This window comes from Elephas maximus, chromosome 9 (genome assembly GCF_024166365.1).
Source record: "Elephas maximus indicus isolate mEleMax1 chromosome 9, mEleMax1 primary haplotype, whole genome shotgun sequence".
Taxonomy (NCBI): Eukaryota; Metazoa; Chordata; class Mammalia; order Proboscidea; family Elephantidae; genus Elephas; species Elephas maximus.
The window spans coordinates 15811052-15828683 of record NC_064827.1 but is presented as its reverse complement, the minus strand read 5'-3'; the positions used below and the strand labels follow the sequence as shown (position 1 = coordinate 15828683).

The window sequence follows — 17632 nt, the reverse complement described above, 5'->3', positions numbered from 1 at the left end:
AGTGGCACTCATTACTTTCATCACGTTGTATAACCTTTACCACTATCCATTTCCACATTTTCCTTTAGCCTTTTACAGAAACTCAGTGCCCATTAAGCAACAACTCTCTCTTTCTCCCTCTACTCCAGCACTGGTAACCACTAATAAACTCTGGTCTCTATACATTTGCCAGTTCTAGAGATTTCACAGAAGTGGGGTCATACAATAGTTGTCTTTTTGTGACTGACTCATTTCATCAGTATGTTTTCAAGGTTCACCCATATTATAGCACGTGTCAGGACTTCATTTCTCTTTATGGCTGAGTAATATTCCATTGTATGTATGTACCACATTTTAGTTATCTGTTCACCTGTTGATGGACATTTAGGTTTGTTTCTGCCTTTTGGCTATTGTGGAATGAACATTGGTTTACAAGAATCTGTGTTCCTGTTTTCAATTCTTTTGAGTATATACCTAAGAGTGAACTCCCCAGGTCATATGTAAAAATGATGTTTTGAAGAATGTTAAATTACATGGGAAAATTGCTTATGATATAATATGTGAAAATTAGGATATAAAATGTAATATGCTTTACAGTCTGGATTGTATCACGTTACATAATATTTTATATACATAAGCAAGTAGCAAGAAAGAGCCACACAAAAATGATCATTTTTTTTTTCAGTAGATTGTGTTTTCTAAATTATTTATGAGGAGTATGTTTTACTTTTTTATGTTGGTATTGTATTTTGGCATATTGTTTTATAATAAATAATGCTACATAAAAGAGCAGTACAGTAACCCCTACTGAAACCCCTGCTGTTTGCTCGTGGCCTTCAACAGACGCTGAGCGACCAGCAATAGTTGTGAGGCCCCATTTCCTGTCTCATGACTCCCTCCGGATGCCGGTTCTCAGGTGGCTGCCTCCCTGGAATGCTGGGCCTGGCTGCCTGGGGGCTGTTCAACCCCACGGCGAGGCTGTTTATTTAGCTGGCTGGTAGCGTTTAGCACCAAACTAGTAACCAGTCTTTCACCTGAGTTTATTTGGAGCCCCCAAAATTCCCCAAGCAGTGAATAAGGAAGACCGAAGAAGAACTGACACCTTTGAATGATGGTGCTGGTGAAGAATATTGAATATATTACGGACTGCCAGAAGAACAAACAAATCTGTCTTTTGTTCTTAGAAGTGAGGATGGTGAGACTTCATCTCGCATGCTTTGGACATGTTATCAGGAGGGATCAGTCCCTGAAGGAGAAGGACACCATGCTTAGTAAAATAGAGGGTCAGCAAAAAAGAGGGAGACCCTCAATGAGATAGATTGACACGGTGGATGCAATAATGGACTCAAACATAGCAACAGTTCTGAGGATTGGGCAGGACTGGGCAGTGTTTAGTTTGCTCTGTGAGTCAGAACTGACTCAATGGCACCTAACAACAATAACAAACTTCCCCAGTAGCTCTGCTGATCCCATTAGCTGCCTTATTCCAGCTCCTGTATGGCAAGGGGTTGGAACCCTGGTGGTGCAGCGTTCAAGAGCTATGGCAAGCTACCGCTGGTAACCAAAAGGTCGGCAGTTTGAATCCACCAGCTGTTCCTTAGAAACTCTACAGGGCAGTGCTATTCTATGAGTCGGAATTGACCCGACAGCAATGGGTTTGGTTTTTTTGTTGGCTCTGCAAAGTAGGGAACGTACTGCCTGAGGTCCCGCAGATGAGATATTACAATGAAGAAGCTGACCTCTGACAGCCAGGACCAGAGAGACCTTTGGCTGTATTCCCAAATGTGACTACACAGGGAACACCAAGGACCAAGGGGCAAGGGGCCCAGGTCTCAGCCTCCCTGCTCTGTCTGATAGGTGAGCTAGGACAAGCCCCTCTTTGGAGCTCTCTGGCCACCTATCCACAGTGTAAACCATGAGGCCCTTTCAGACTACAGCAACCTGCTGTGTCCATTCTCACAGAGTGTGACTAACAACAGCAAACCCTTTCCATGTGTCAGACACAGCTTCAAATGCTTTACATGTATTAACCTGTTGCTGTCGAGTTGATTCAGACTCATAGTGACTCTATAGGACAGAGTAGAACTGCCCCATAGAGTTTCCAAGGAGCGCCAGGGGATTCAAACTGCTGACCTTTTGGTTAGCAGCCGTAGCTCTTAACCACTATGCACCAGGGTTTCCTCACATATATTAGGTCACTTAATCTTCCCAAGCACCCCGTGAGGTAGGTTCTGTCAGCAGCAGCAGCAGCAGCCTCCCTTTTGATGAGGCATAAGGAGGATAAGTAACTTGCCCAGGCAGTGGAGTGGCAGGGATTCAAACCTGGGTGAACTTGGAGCCCTGGCTGGTATAAATAGTTAAACATTCGACAACTGATCAAAAGACGTACTGTTCGAATCCACCCTGAGGTGCCTTGCAATCTCCTTCCGAAAGATCACAGCCATTGAAAACCCTATGGAGCAGTACTTCCCTGACACACATTGGGTCGCATGAGTCAGAATCTACTCAAGGGCAACGGATTCATTTTTGTTTGCTTGTTTGTTTTGGAGCTAGCTGTAGACTCTAGGCTGTTGATGGCTCTGCTCTGCTGCCTCTTGGTGATGAGGATTTCAGCTCACCCTGTTTTCTGCCTTCATCCCGAACTCAGCCATAGGCAGTCAGGCAACGTGGTCACTCCCTGGTAAAACTGTGAGGTAGGTGAAACCCATCGCCCCTGCCCTCCAGCTGCCCAAAGCCCCGAGGCCCTGCCCTACCATTCTCCCCCCACCCCTATGCAGAGACACAGAGCTCCCACCGGACTCATCATGATTGAGAGGGAGGGGAGGTAATATGGGGACAACGATTTCACAAGCATCATGCCACCTACAAATTCCGGGCTATTATTCTGTCCTTATGTTTATTAATAGTGTTCTTACAGCTTCCAGGCTGTGCAGACCTACGTGAAGCCCCTGAACAAGCCAATGTCATCCAAACCCAATAACTTACTTTCAATTTAAATATTAAAAAGTGACTGGGAACAGTTCTACTAACAATGCGGCCCAAACACTAAGGCAAACTGATGGGAAAGAAAGAGTTCAACCACAATTGACCCCAACAAACTGAAGGGATTTCATTTCAATGAGTTCCACAGAATTTTTTTCCATATGTATTTAATAAGCACTTGTGTAATAGCATGGGAAGAAACTCTCATGGCGCAGCAGTTAAAGCGCTCAGCGGCTAACCAAAAGGTTGGTGGTTTGAACCCACCAGTTGCTCTGAGGGAGAAAGATGTGACAAGTCTGATTCTGTAAAGATTACAACCTTGGAGACCTTATGGGGCAGATCTACCCTGTCCTATAGGATCCCTGAGTCAGAATCCATTTGGCAGCAACGGGTTAATAACATGGCTAAATTTTTGAAATCTGCTTTTTATTCATTTACATCCTACTATACACACAACCATATAATGATAAAAATGTTTGTACATATAGTTTCCTTGGGGAAAAAACTTCGCTATTCTAAAAGTACTACACGTTTATTACCGAAAACTTGGAAAACGTCAGAAGAAAAAGGAAGAAAATTGAAACCATTTTTAATTTCAGAACTCAACTCCTGACAGCTTTCTGTTGTGTTTCCTTCAAGACTCTTTTGTTTGCATATGTATTTTAATATTTTAAGGCATAATTGGGATCATACTACGTATGTTGTTGTTAGGTGCCGTCAAGTTGATTCCAACTCATAGCGACCCTATATGACAAAGTAGAACTGTCCATAAGGTTTTCTAGGCTGTAATCTTTATGGGAGCAGATTGCCAGGTCTTTCTTCAGCACAGCCACTGGGTAAAGTTTGAACTGCCAACCTTTCAGTTAGCAGCCAAGCACTTAACCATTGCGCTACCAGGGTTTGTATGTTTACCTTTTTCATTGACCTTTACATAAAGAAACATTTTCTTATGCCATGATGATCATTTTTAATGACTGCATAATTTTTAATCCAGTAGAGGTGCCATGATTTACTAATCTACTCCCTGGTGGTTGGACAGTGTGTTAAAATAAACATCTTCATGAATATAGCTCCCCTCCACCCGCCACAGTGTTTTTTTCCCCTTGAAACAACTCTTAGGAGAAGTATTATTGGGTCAAAGGTTAGGATTCTGTATTATATCTGAAGCAACCTGACATCTTACATAAAAGTGCTGGTTTGCTCATTTAGCATGACATCACTGCAGTGGAACTCAGCATCAAGGCACATATTAGGCACTGATAGTTTGCAAGGTACTCTGCAGAATACTTGCTACCCAGATTTCAGAAAGGAGGCTCTGGGGTTACAGAGGCTAATACTGAAACACAAGCCTCTTTGTCCAATAACCACCTCTCTTAGCAGGCTAGCCCACCTTCTGGTGAGGAACCAACAAAACTAGCTGCCATCGAGTTGATGCCACGTGTATCAAAGTAGAACAGGGCTCCATAAGGTTTTCAGTGGCTGCATTTTGGGAAATAAATCTCCAGGCGCTTTGGCTGAGCTAGAACCACCAACCTTTTGGTTAGCAGCTGAGCTCTTAACCACTGTGCACCAGGGCTCCTTTTGTAAACCCATACAATGGACTAGTATTCAGCCACTAAAAATAACGTGTTGCTGTTAGGTGCCGGTGAGTTGGTTCCAACTCATAGCAACCCTATGTATGATGGAACAAAATACGGACCGGTCCTGAACCATCCTCACAATTGTTGCTATGCTTGAGTCCATTGTTGTAGCCACTGTGTCAACCCATTTCATTGAGGGTCTTCCTCATTTTTTGTGGAACCTCTACCAAGCATGATGTCCTTCTACAAGGACTGATTCCCTCCTGATAACATGTGAGACATAGTCTTGCCATCCTTGCTTCTAAGGAACATTCTGGTTGTATTTCTTCCAAAACAGATTTGTTCATTCTTTCAGCAGTCCATGGTATATTCAATACTCTTTGCCAACACCACAATTCAAAGGCATCAATTCTTCTTTGGTCTTCCTTATTCATCATCCAGCTTTCGCATGCATATGAGGCAATTGAAAACACCACGGCTTGGGTCACAGGCACCTTAGTTTTCAAAGTGACATCCTTGCTTTTAACACTTTAAAGAAGTCTTTTGCAGCAGATTTGCCCAATGCAATGTGTCTTTTGATTTCTTGACTGCTGCTACCATGGGTGTTGACTGTGGATTCAAGTAAAATGAAATCCTTGACAACTTCAATCTTTTCTCCTTTTATCATGATGTTGCTCATTGGTCCCAATTGTGAGGATTTTTGTCTTCTTCATGTTGAGGTGTAATCCATACTGAAGGCTGTGGTCTTTGATCTTCATTAGTAAGTGCTTCAAGTCCTCTTCACTTTTAGCAAGCAAGGTTGTGTCATCAGCATGACACAGGTTGTTAATAAGTCTTCCTCCAATCCTGATGCCCTGTTCTTCATATAGTCCAGCTTCTCGGATTATTTGCCCAGCAAACAGACTGAATCAGTATGGTGAAAGGATACAACCCTGATGCACACCTTTCCTGACTTTAAACCATGCAGTATCTCCTTGTTCTGTTCAAATGACTATCTCTTGATCTATGTATAGGTTCCTCATGAGCACAATTAAGTGTTGTGAAATTCCCATTCTTCACAATGTTATCCGTTATTTATTATGATCCACAGAGTGAAATGCCTTTGCATAGTCAATAAAACACAGATAAACATCTCTCTGGTATTCTCTGCTTTCAGCCAGGGTCTATCTGACATCAGCAATGATATCCCTGGTTCCATGTCCTCTTCTGAATCCGGCCTGAATATCTGGCAGTTCCCTGTTGATATAAAACTGCAGTCGCTTTTGAATGATCTTCAGCAAGAATTTACTTGTATGTAATATTAATGATATCATTTGATAATTTCCATATTTGGTTGGATCACATTTCTTGGGAATAGGCATAAATATTGATCTCTTCCGATCAGTTGGCCAGGGAGTTGACTTCCAAATTTCTTGGCATAGATGAGTGAGCTCTTCCAGTGCAGCATCCATTTGTTGAAACAACTCAATTGATATTCAGTCAATTCCTGGAGCCTTGTTTTTCACCAATGCCTCTATTGTAGCTTGGACTTCTTCCTTCAGTACCATCAGTTCCTGATCATATGCTACCTCCTGAAATGGTTGAACATCTCTCAGTTCTTTTTGGCACAGTGACTCTGTGTATTCCTTCCATCTTCTTCTGATGCTTCCCGCATCATTTAGTATTTTCCCTGTAGAATCCTTCACTATTGCAACTCGAGGATTGAATTTTTTTCTCCAGTTCTTTCAGTTTGAGAAATGCAGAGCGTGTTCTTCCCTTTTGTTTTTCTATCTCCAGGTCTTTGCACACGTCATTGTAATACTTTGTCTTCTTGAGCTGCCCTTTGAAATCTTCTGTTTAGCTCTTTTACTTCATGATTTCTTCCTTTAGCTTTAGCTACTTGACGTTCAAGAGCAAGTTTCAGAGTGTCTTCTGACATCCATTTTGGCTTTTCTTTCTTTCCTGTCTTTTTAATGACCTCTTGTTTTCTTCATGTATGATATCCTTGATGTCATTCCACAACTTGTCTGGTCTTTGGTCATTAGTGTTCACGTTGTCAAATCTATTCTTGAGATGGTCTCTAAATTCAGGTACAATACTCAAGGTAGTACTTCAGCTCTTGTGGACTTGTTCTAATTTTCTTCAGCTTCAATTTGAACTTGCATATAAGCAATTGACGGTCTGTTCTGCAGTTGGTCCCCGGCCTTGTTCTGACTGATGATATTGAGCTTTTCCATCATCTCTTTCCACAGATGTAGTCAATTTGATTCCTGTGTATTCCATATGACAAGGTCCATGTGTATAGTCGCCATTTATGTTGGTGAAAAAAGGTATTTTCAATGAAGAAATCATTGTTCTTGCAAAATTGTATCATGCCATCTCCAGCATCGTTTCTATCATCAAAGCCATACTTTCCAACCACCGATCCTTCTTTGTTTCCAACTTTCGCATTCCATTCACCAGTAATTATCAATGCATCTTGATTGTGTGTTCGATCAATTTCAGACTGCAGAAGTTGGTAAAAATGTTCAATTTCTTCATCTTTGCCCTTAGTGGTTGGTGTGTAAATTTGAATAATAGTCCTATTAATTGGTCTTCCTTGTAGGCGTGTGAATATTATCATCACTGACAATATTGTACTTCAGGATAGATCTTGAAATGTTCTTTTTGACGATGAATGCAATGCCATTCCTCTTCAAGTTGTCACTCCTGGCGTAGTAGACATATGACTGTGTGATTCAAAATGGCCAATACCAGTCCTTTCAGCCCACTAATGCCTAGGATGTTGATATTTACGTGTTCCATTTCATTTCTGACCATTTCCAGTTTTCCTAGATTCGTGCTTCATATGTTCCACGTTCCAATTATTAATGGATGTTTGCAGGTGTTTCTTCTCATTTTGAGTCATGTAAAATACAATAATGTACATAAATATTTACTGACACAGAAAACTATTCATGCTGTATTGCCAAGTGAGTAAAAAAAAAAAAGAAAGTAAGTTATAAAACAGAATGAGTCCTTTTTTTTTTAAAGCAGACATATGTAAGTCTGGAAGGATCTAACTAGTGTTCTAAGTTTTGATGATGAGTAAGTATGGCTTCTGTGATAAGAAGCCTCATATTTTAAAATTATTTTTGAAAGCTCTGCCTGACTTTCCAAGGGCAGGCGTGCCCTGACCTTCCTGCCTGTCCTTACACAGTGTATCAGGATTGAGACTTGTTGGCGTGGGCTGTGCCCAGCTGGGGAAGGGGCACTGTGCCAGCCGTGAAGGTCAGCAGGCACCAGCCCTCTCACATGCTCCCACCCTTGTGTTCTCACTGCTGAGTGGAGCAGGCTCTGCCTACGGTTCTCACCACTTTCATTTTCTTACCTCAGAGAAAACACCAGTCCTGGTTCAATGAGTGCAAATGAGAAATTGGCTTTTTCTATGGTTGGGTCATTAAAAATGTAGGTGGTGAGGAAAAGTCAATCCTGGGAATTTTCCGTGTCCCGGGTTGTGGCACAGCATGTTTTTAAGTCATTGGATGACAGTGTTTGGCCTCTGTAGAAGTGCCTGCTTCAAAAATGCTGCCTTTTTTTCCCCTTAATTGTTGTAAAAATACATATAACACAACATATGCCAATTCAACATTTTCAGGCGTGCAATTTAGTGCTATCAATTACACTAATCACTTGGGACAGCCATTGCCCATAATCTTTGCCAAATTTGAAAGCGCTGCTTTAAACTCCAGGGCAGCTGCACTCAAACGCAAATGTGCAGCAGCTACCCAGCTGCAGAAATGTGATGATTCTAACGTTTTATGTCTGTGATTGTCATTGGTTGCCGTTGAGTCGATTCGGACTCACAGTGACCCCGTGTGTACAGAGTAGAACTGTGCTCCATAGGAATTTCAAGGTTGTGAACTTTTGGAAGCAGATCACCAGGCCTGTCTTCTGAGCCACCCCTGGGTGGGTTTGAACTGCCGACCTTTCAGCTAGTAGTGGAGCATTTAACCATTTGCACCACCGGAGGACTCCTCATTATATGTCCAATGGAGCCTCCAAACGGGCACTAGTCTAAGTAAGACAGCAGGGTCTTGGCCTCTCCCCAGGGAGACTGGGTTTCTCACTCTCCAAATTGCAGGACACCAGTGGTATTTCATTGCCCAGGAACTGGGTTTCCAAATGCAAAGCCGAAATTGGCTCAGAAGGCTCTTTCTCCTAAAGATAGGCCAAAAATAGACGTTTCAGTCTCTGGTATGCAAACTTGCTGCATTAAGTCTGCCACGTAAAGGTTTCTGGCTTCCCTTTGAATTTCCTTGGATTGTTGCCCACTGTCTTGGTTGGGGTGTCTAGGACAAGTCTCTTTACAAGGCCCAGAGCCTATCCCATGCCCCCAACAAGTAAATACTCGTTTATAATTAGAACTTGCTTCGGTGACCAATCCGTGCCCTGAGAAAGTTAAAGCTGGGAGTTTTAAGGATTATGCTGGCTGATAATTCTTGATTTTAATACAGTAAAACCTACGAAAGCCAGAGCCTGTGTAAGGTGGGAACTGTCAGAGAAAGAAAACTCAAATATTTTCCACTAAGAAGAGTGACAGAAAAGCGGTCAGACTGCACCCTGCCAAAGGTGGAAAACTAGCGAGACCTGGAAAATCAAGGCAATCCCGTCAAGTTCCAGCTCTCCCAGGTTTCCCTGTACAGTGAGTTGGGTTTAGGTGCAGATGCTGTATGTGAAATGAAAAGCGTGATTGTCTTTTAACTCTATGATTTTAAAGGATTAGTGGTTGGCTGTGTCTAAGCGGGCAGCTTCTGAACATCTGGCCATCTTTGATAGCACGGTCTTTCTCCCTCCCCCAGGGCAGAAGCTTTTGCCTCACATGCAACAACTGGGAGACTGACCCCTGGAAGACTTCGGGACTTTTTGGCCTGGCTTGCAGCTATCTGCTCATTAGTATTTGTAACCACATTTCCCTAAATAAACACAGAGAGAAAGCAATCATCATTCGTACCATCTGAGAAATCAAAGTGTCCATATTAATGGTTTTTCGTTTTTTTAATTGTGGACCAAAGGTATAGAAATTATCCTTGCAACCTTCATGGCCACTAGAGGGAGGGAATGGAGCATGTTGTTGTTAGGTACCTTCAAGTGGGTTCTGACTCATAGTGACCATATAGGACATAGTAGAACTGCCCCATAGGGTTTCCAAGGAGCAGCTGGTGGATTTGAACTGCAGATATACTGGTCAGCAGCCAAGCTCTTAACCACTACACCACCAGGGCTCCGCATATCATGGTTTAAATGGTCTGCACTCCCTCCCTCCCTCCCTCCCCCTCCCTCCCTCCCCTCCCTCACTTCCTCCCTCTCTCCCTCCCTAACTCCCTCCCTCACCCACTCCCTCTCTCCTCCCCTCACCCTCCCTTCCTCCCTCCCTCCTTCTCTCCCTTCTTTCCTCACTCCCTCCTTCCTTCCTTTCCTCCCTCCTTCCCTCACTCACTCCCTCACTCTTGTCCTCACTCACTTCCTCCCTACCTCTTTCAATCCCTCCCTCCCTCCTTCCTTCACTCCCTCCCTCCTCCCTCACTTCCTCCCTCTCACTCCTTCCCTCAGTCTCTCTCCCTCACTTACTCACTTCCTCCCTCTCCTCCTCCCTTCCTCCCTTCCTCATTCCCTCCCTCCCTCACTAATTCACTCCCTCCCTCCCTCACTCACTGACACCCTCCCTTCCTCCCTCCCTCCTTCCCTCACTCACTCCCTCACTCATGTCCTCACTCACTTCCTCCCTCCCTCTTTCAATCCCTCCCTCCCTCCCTTATTCCCTCCTTCCTTCACTCCCTCCCTCCCTTCCTGGTATTGAGACTTGTGTATTTCCAAGGTAAATCTAAGGCCAAGTTTAAATTTAGCTGAATCTCAATGTTTATTTATGATCAACTTTAATGGCTGTAAATGTAGCTATGTAACCTGGCACAGTGCCCAATGAATAGCAGTTACTCAATAATAATAGTACCTCTCCATACTGAGCATAAACTATATGTCAGGCCTTGTGCATAAGAGAACTAACATAATTATTTATTAAGGTAAGAAACAGCAGAAGGCTTTGAAATAGTTAAGTCCGACTAGCCATACCAAGCACACATGCTTCCATTTTCTGATTTTGTCCCTAAGGAAAGCTGCACTGGTGGCGCAGAGGTGAAGCACTTGGCTGCTGATGGCAAGTTGGAGGTTTGAACCCACCAGCCACTCGATGGGAGAAAGATGCGGCCGTCTGCTCCGTTGAATACTATAGCCCTGGAAACCCTATAAGGCAGCTCTACGCCATCCTATGGGGTCACTATGAGTCTGAATCCACTCAACAGCAATGAGTTTAAGGCGGCATAACTTTAAAATAAGCCATTAAATCCCTCTCAGCCTGTGCTGACGTGTCTGTAAAATGGGGATCGTAACTTCCCCTAACTATGCTAAGCAGCTCTTGTGAGGTTTAAATGGTAAGAGGAATGCAAAAATGCTTTCAGGGGCTGAAAGAACAAGGCATTCCCAAGCCGGTAGCAAGAGCCCTCAGGATTCACAAAAACAGAAGTAGCATTTTTGCCTGAGAAGAGAGCTCCATTAAGCCCTATTTAGAACCGAGAAAATACTTTTTTCAAAGAACTTTCTTCCTACTAGGAGCCCTGGTGGCATAGTGATTAAGAGTTCTGCTGCTAACCAAGACGTTGGCAGTTCAAATCCACCAGTAGTCCTTAGAAACCCTATGGGGCAGTTCTACTCTGTCCTATAGGGTCACTATGAGTCAGAACTGACTTGACGGCACCTAACAACGGCAACTAATAAAGGAAAGGAAAAGCGGAAGCAAAGTAGAAAAGGAACAAAGAAAGAGAAGAGGACATGACTGGGATCCAGTCTGGGTTCCCACTCTGCCCAGTGCCCTGGGAAGTTGACTTTTATAAGCCCATATCAACAAGCTCTTTTCCCCTCTGGGTGGTTTCAGCCAGTGGAAGGCATCAGCAGACTAGGCAGAGGGAGAAGAGCGAAGTCAAGGTATTTATTCTCCAGGCTCCTACCTGCTGAGTTGACATGGGACGACTCCATTCACCTACCAAAAGCCACAGCTCCCGCCAGGCAGGGTGGCTTCTCTAGAGCTACAGATGTTGTCGTTAGCTGCCCGTTGACTCTGACTTATGATGACTTCAGGTATGACAGAACGAAATGTCCCATCCTGTGTCCTCCTTATGATCAGTGGCATTTGAATCTATTATTCTGGCTACTGTGCCAGTCCATCTGGAGGGTCTCCCCCAGCCTTGCTGGCCCTCTATTTCACCAAACGTGTTGTTCTCCTCCAGCAATTGATCCCTCCTGATAATGTGTCCAACGCAAGCAAGTTGGACAAAAGTCCATGAGGTTCTCACTGGCTAATTTTCGGAAGCAGATCACCAGGGTTTTCTTCCTAGTCTTAGTCTGGAAGCTTCGCTGAAAACTGTCCACCGTGGGTGACCCTGAAATACTGGTGGCATAGCTTCCAGTATCATAACATACACACCAGCACAGTAGGAGACACTGACAGACTGACAGTCAGCAGTTCTCGGAAACCCTGCGGGGCTGTTCACATCCAGTTATCCTCTGGGAACTTTGCTAGGAGGTCCCCTCTTTGTCCCTTTAGGCCTAGAGGTGATAACAGGTCCCTAAAGGAGCTTCACCATCCTTACTGGTTTCCCTGTCTTAAGCTGCCAATTTATTAATCTTTCCTCTCCCCCCCCGGCCCCGTAAGTTGCCATCTGTTTCCTGCCAGAATACTGACTGATACTGACAGTTTATGAAAGTCCCAGCTGCAGCCAGACACAGATGCAAGCACCGCCGCTCTGAGTGAATCCTCGGCCCACAGCTCCCTTCTCCCCGCCGTCTGCCCGACTGGAGGGCAGCACTAATGCCAGAGCAGGGCTTCTGCGGTGGTCCCCGGGCCTGCAGCTTCCGCATTCCACATTCCCTAGGAGCTGTGGGATGCCAGGTTCCTGGGAACCCTAGGCCTATTGAGCCTGGAACTCTGGAGGTGGAGCCCTGGAACCTCTGCTGTAATGAGCGCTCCGGGCAGGGCCCGATTACCGGATACGCAAGGTAGGCTCGGGCTCGATCTGCCTTGCCACCAATCTGCAGTGCACATTTCACCTGTCCCCCACACGGCAGAGACCTGCTGAATCCCACATGAAACTGCTTACCACTGATTAGCAAGGAAATATAATGAAGCCCATGCGTCCTTTGCTCAATGCGAGCTGGTGTGTACCATGCTTATTGGTAATCCAGGCGATTCCTATGCACACCGAAGTGTGAGAAGCACTTCTTGGAGAAGACTGGGGTTGGGGGTGGTGGTCACAGAGTGGTTGTTCAGGACCCCTTGCCAGGGCTTCTACCTCCCACCTGCCTGCCTTTCCATGACGTCCCGGCCCTTGGCTCTCAAGACTGAGCCACATTCAGGAACACACACAAGCTGGAGTGTGGAATCCTCTGAGCCCCATATCTAACAACTGATCACTCTGAGGATATGTCCAAAGCAAGCGAGTTGAACCAAGATCCCAAAGATCCATAGGTTTTCATTGGCTGTTTCTTACCTAGCCGAGCATGTTCCATTAGGATGAGTACGGCTGTCACAGGAGCTCAGCAGCGAAAGTGAAAACCCAGGCATCTCTGAGCACACCCATGGGGCAAGAGGGAAGACAAGTGACACGGTGAGAACCAACAGGCGATGGCCCTGTGGCTTTGAATGAGGAAAGAATTTTCATCCCACTTTTTTTTTTTTTTTTTATAAAAAACATGCTTTGGTGTGGTAAATGGAATCCCTTTCGTTGCTGTTATTTTTCTGTACTCTGCCTTCATGAACAAATCAGTCTTAGAAGAAATACACCGATTCCTCACTTACTATCTTGTTATCCGACATTTCACATTTACGGGAGCAGATCGCCAGGGCTTTCTCCCGTGATGCCAATGGGTAGGTTCGAACTGCCAGCCTTTTGGTTAGTAGACAGAGCAATGAGGGAAACAAATCAATGACAAGATTCACTGTGTCCACAAAATACAAGTGCTCCGGAGGCTTTGCTTGATTCCAGCACAGCAGAGAGGTGTCTCCTGAGGGGTCTCAAGGGAACACTTTGTGGGATCACTGGGGCCTGGTCATTAGGGGAGGACTTCGGGGTTTGAGTTCTTTCCTCCTGATGAACTGTTGCCTGAAGTTTAGATCCACAGCCCGAGGTCTCAGGGGACGCAACCCTGCTCCTCATCCTCTCTCCATCTCCTTTTCCTCCTTGGAGCCCAAGCTAGGATGCAGCCAAGATAGGGGTGATTTGCTTGTGGGGTTGCCCTGACTTTGGGGTACAGGATTTGTTACCACTGTTCCCAATGGCACTGGGTTCCACATTAGAATCATTTGGGCGACATTCCAGAAAAATATAATTGCCTGGGCACCACCCAAGTTAACCGAGTATAGGCCCCTGGGAGTGGACCCAGGAATTCATACATATTTTTAATGTCCCAGCTAATTCTTGTATGCCACTGGAGTAGAGACCTGACAACACTGGGTGCTGTTACACATTAGATTCCCCAGCCACACCCTCCTCTGGGGAATTGTGTGTTTCTAACAAGAACCCCAGGTGATTCTGATGCAGGCATTCACGCTAGCCCACACAAGGGAAAGACTTGGGAAGTCACAGCTGCACATCTACAGGAAATGGCGCCTGTGGCAATTAGTTTTAAATTGCTGCATGATCTCTCACAGCTGGCGGTGGAAATCACCATGGCTGATAAATTGTTCATCCCCCCCTCAAGGGGCACCCAGGGCACTAGCCATGCCTCCCTTTCCCTAGATGCACCTCTAAGACTGCTCTGACTGTTGCAGGCTGTGTGACCTTGGGTCTATTTAGCTCTCTGGTTTTGTTTCCTCATCTGTGAAATGGTGGGAGAAATAATATATTGTACCCACTTCTCAGTGGACGGCACTGGGTTCTCAGGTTGTTGTGAGCATTTCCAACTGACTTCCAACTAGTACGGGAGTCCACCAGGTCAGGGCCTGGGACCTACTAATCTTTGTCTTCCCAGCACCTAGATGAATGCCTGGTACATAGTAGGCTCTCAACTAAATTGAAAATAAGATTGTATCGGGGAAAATGAATTCAAAAGGAGTATGTCTGTGGCCACTAGGTATGCATTTTTATTTGTGTGTGTGTGTGTGTGTGTGTGTGTGTATGGGGGCTGGATTGAAACACAACCCCCCGTGGATATCCTGGGCCTGTGGGTTCATAAATATGAGCCTCTTGCTGAGCCTGATGTGTCTGTGAGCACAGGGAATGGGTGAGGGGTGCCCTTTGGCCTGGTTTCTTCTATCTTGTGCCAAATGTGGGGTAGATTTATATGTGATCTAGCAGGAAAGAGTCAAAGTTGTATGACCAGTCATAGGCACTTCCGCAGGAACTGAACATGACAAGAGTCTGCCTCAACAGAAAATCTTATTTTCTAACATATGTGGCTAGGGTTTTATTGTTGTTAGTTGCTATCAAGTTGGCTTTTACACATGGCAACCCCGTGTATAACAGAAGGAAACATTGCCTGGTCCTGAGCCGTCTTCACGATCGTTGGTATGCTCAAGTCCATTGTTGTGACCACTCAGTATTTTGAGTGCCGTCCAACCTAGGGGGCTCATCTTCCAGCATGCATCAGAAAATATTCTGTTGTGATTCATAAGGTTTTTGTTGGCTAATTTTTGGGAGTAGATTGCCAGGCATTTCTTCCTAGTCTGTCTCAGTCTGGAAGCTCTACTAAAACCTGTCCACCATGGGTGACCCTGCTGGTATTTGAAATACCAGTGGCACAGCTTCCAGCATCATACCAACATGCAAGCCACCACGGTACAACAAACTGGTATATTAACCAAGTATAATAGGAGAATTTATTGAGGTGTAGAAATCTGGTGGTAATCTGGGTGTCTACAAATACCAGCTTCTGAACCATAACCAAAGCATGACCTCGTTTATGTGAAATGTCCAGTGAGTGTACCCAGAACCACCCCAGGGTGCCAAGATAAGGGAAGTGGGTAGAGTAAGGGACTGGGGACTGGCCTGGAGCAGGGTCTGCGTTCTAGCCCTGGCCCAGCTCTCACTGTGCGCCTTGGGCAAGTCAGAATTCCTCCCTGGGCCCAGGCTTCTCATCTGTAAAATAAAGGGGCTGGTTGTTATCTCTAAGGTCTCTTCTGTCTCCCACAGCGCAGGTATCTCTGATTCCAAACCCAAAACTTCTCCATTCATTTTCCTCTGCTGGATCAGAATCCCCCATCTAACCACTGTAAGCACGTAAATTCCTCCCCTTTCTGGCATCCACCTGCATTCAGGCTGACACCCCTGCAAATAAGTCTGAACTCATTCACTGTCTTGTTGGTGTTGTTAGTTGCTGTCGGGTCGGCTCCAACTCATGGCAACCTTATGTATAACGGAATGAAATGTTGCTTGGTCCTGCTAACTTTATGATCGTTGGTATGTTTTGAGTCCATTGTTCAGGCTGTTGTGTCAACCCATCTCATTAAGGGTTTCCCTCATTTTTGCTGACCCTCTACTTTACCAAACCTCATGTCCTCTTCTAGAGATTGGTTTTACCTGATGACATGTCCAAAGTAAGCGAGCCAAAGTTGTGCCATTCTTGCTTCTAAGGAGCATGCTGGTTGTATTTCTTCTAAGACCAATTTGTTCATTCTTTTAGCAGTGCATTGCATATACAATATTCTTTGCCAATGCCACAGTTCTAATGCATTGATTCTTCTTCTGTCTTCTTGTCTCATTATCCAACTTTTGCAAGCATATGAGGCGATTAAAATGACCATGGCTTGAGTCAGACACATTCACTGTTTTAGAAAGGTGTTACTCAACTGGTGATGTTCAGCGAGCCTCATCAATATTTCCAACACGAATAAACTTTACAGTTCCTATGTAGTGAACTCTATTTAACTAGAATTCTAGTTACAACCAACCAACTTCAAACGACAAGACGCATTTTGGGCTGGGAGTAGGGAGAGGCCATTCTGCCTCTGGTTAGAAGTTCAGGCCCTGAGCACCCACAGACTGTATTAGTTTCCTGTTGCTGCTGTGACAGCTTAAAACAACACTAATTTATTATCTAAGGAGCCCTGGTGGTGCAGTGGTTAAGTGCTTGGCTGCTAACCAAAAGGCTCATGGTTCAAACCTACCAGCTGCTCTCCAGGAGAAAGATGTGGCAGTCTGCTTCTGTAAAGATTAGAGCCTTGGAAACCCTATGGGGCATTTTTACTCTGTTCTATAGAAAAAAAAAAAAAAAATAGGGTCACTGTGAATTGAAATTGGATCGACAGAAATGGGCTCGGTTTTTTGGTTTAATTTATTATCTTATAGTTCTGGAAGTCAGAAATCTAAATTGGGTTGGCAGGGCTGCATTCCTTCCGGAGGTTCTAGTAGAAAATCCATTTTCTGGCCTTTTCCAGCTTCAAAAGGCTGTTTTACTTCTCGACTCGTGGCCCCCACATGACTCTGATCTCTGCCTCTGTTGTCACACTTGCTTCTCTGACTCTCCTGCCTCCTTCTTTCCCTTGAATGATCCTGGTGATTACATCAGGCCCTGGATATTGTGATAATGTAGGTTTATGGCCCAATCTCAAGGGCCTTTATTTAAGCACATCTGCAAACTCCCTTTTGCCACGTAAGGTGACATGGTCACAGGAGATTAGGTTGTAGACATCCTTATAGTTAGCTTGTTAACTACTGTCCAGTAGCCCCCAATTCGTGGCGATCTCACTTACAGTGGAACGAAACGCTGTCCAGTCCTGCACTATCGCCATAATTGGTTGTGGATCTGACTGTTAGGAGCCATAGGATTCTCACTGGTTGATTTTCAGAAGTAGGTTGCCAGGCCTTTCTTCCTACTTCGTTTTACTCTGGAAGCTCCACTGAAGCCTGTTCAGCATCACAGCAAGACACAAGGCTCCACTGACAGATGGGTGGTGGCTGCACTGGAGGCATATTGGCCGGGAATCAAACCCAGGTTGCCCACATAAAAAAAAAATGGAAGGTGAGAATTCTGTCGCTGAACCATCACTGCCCCCTTCAGGGGGCCATCATTCTGCCCACCACACA

General features: G+C 45.0%; 1 protein-coding gene across 18 annotated transcripts in view; it reads right to left on the bottom strand.

The window, feature by feature from the left end:
• MLANA (melan-A) overlaps window positions 1–17632 on the bottom strand; it is a 68101-nt gene that overhangs the window by 30831 nt on the left and 19638 nt on the right. For 2 of the 18 annotated variants that reach the window (XR_007518751.1, XR_007518766.1), the window contains one exon: window positions 16809–17508. The exons of 7 other annotated variants lie outside the window; for them this stretch is intronic. The gene's annotated coding sequence lies outside the window, so the exon portion shown is untranslated. 9 more of the 18 variants (XR_007518753.1, XR_007518759.1, XR_007518764.1 and 6 more) reach the window with 9 other exon arrangements.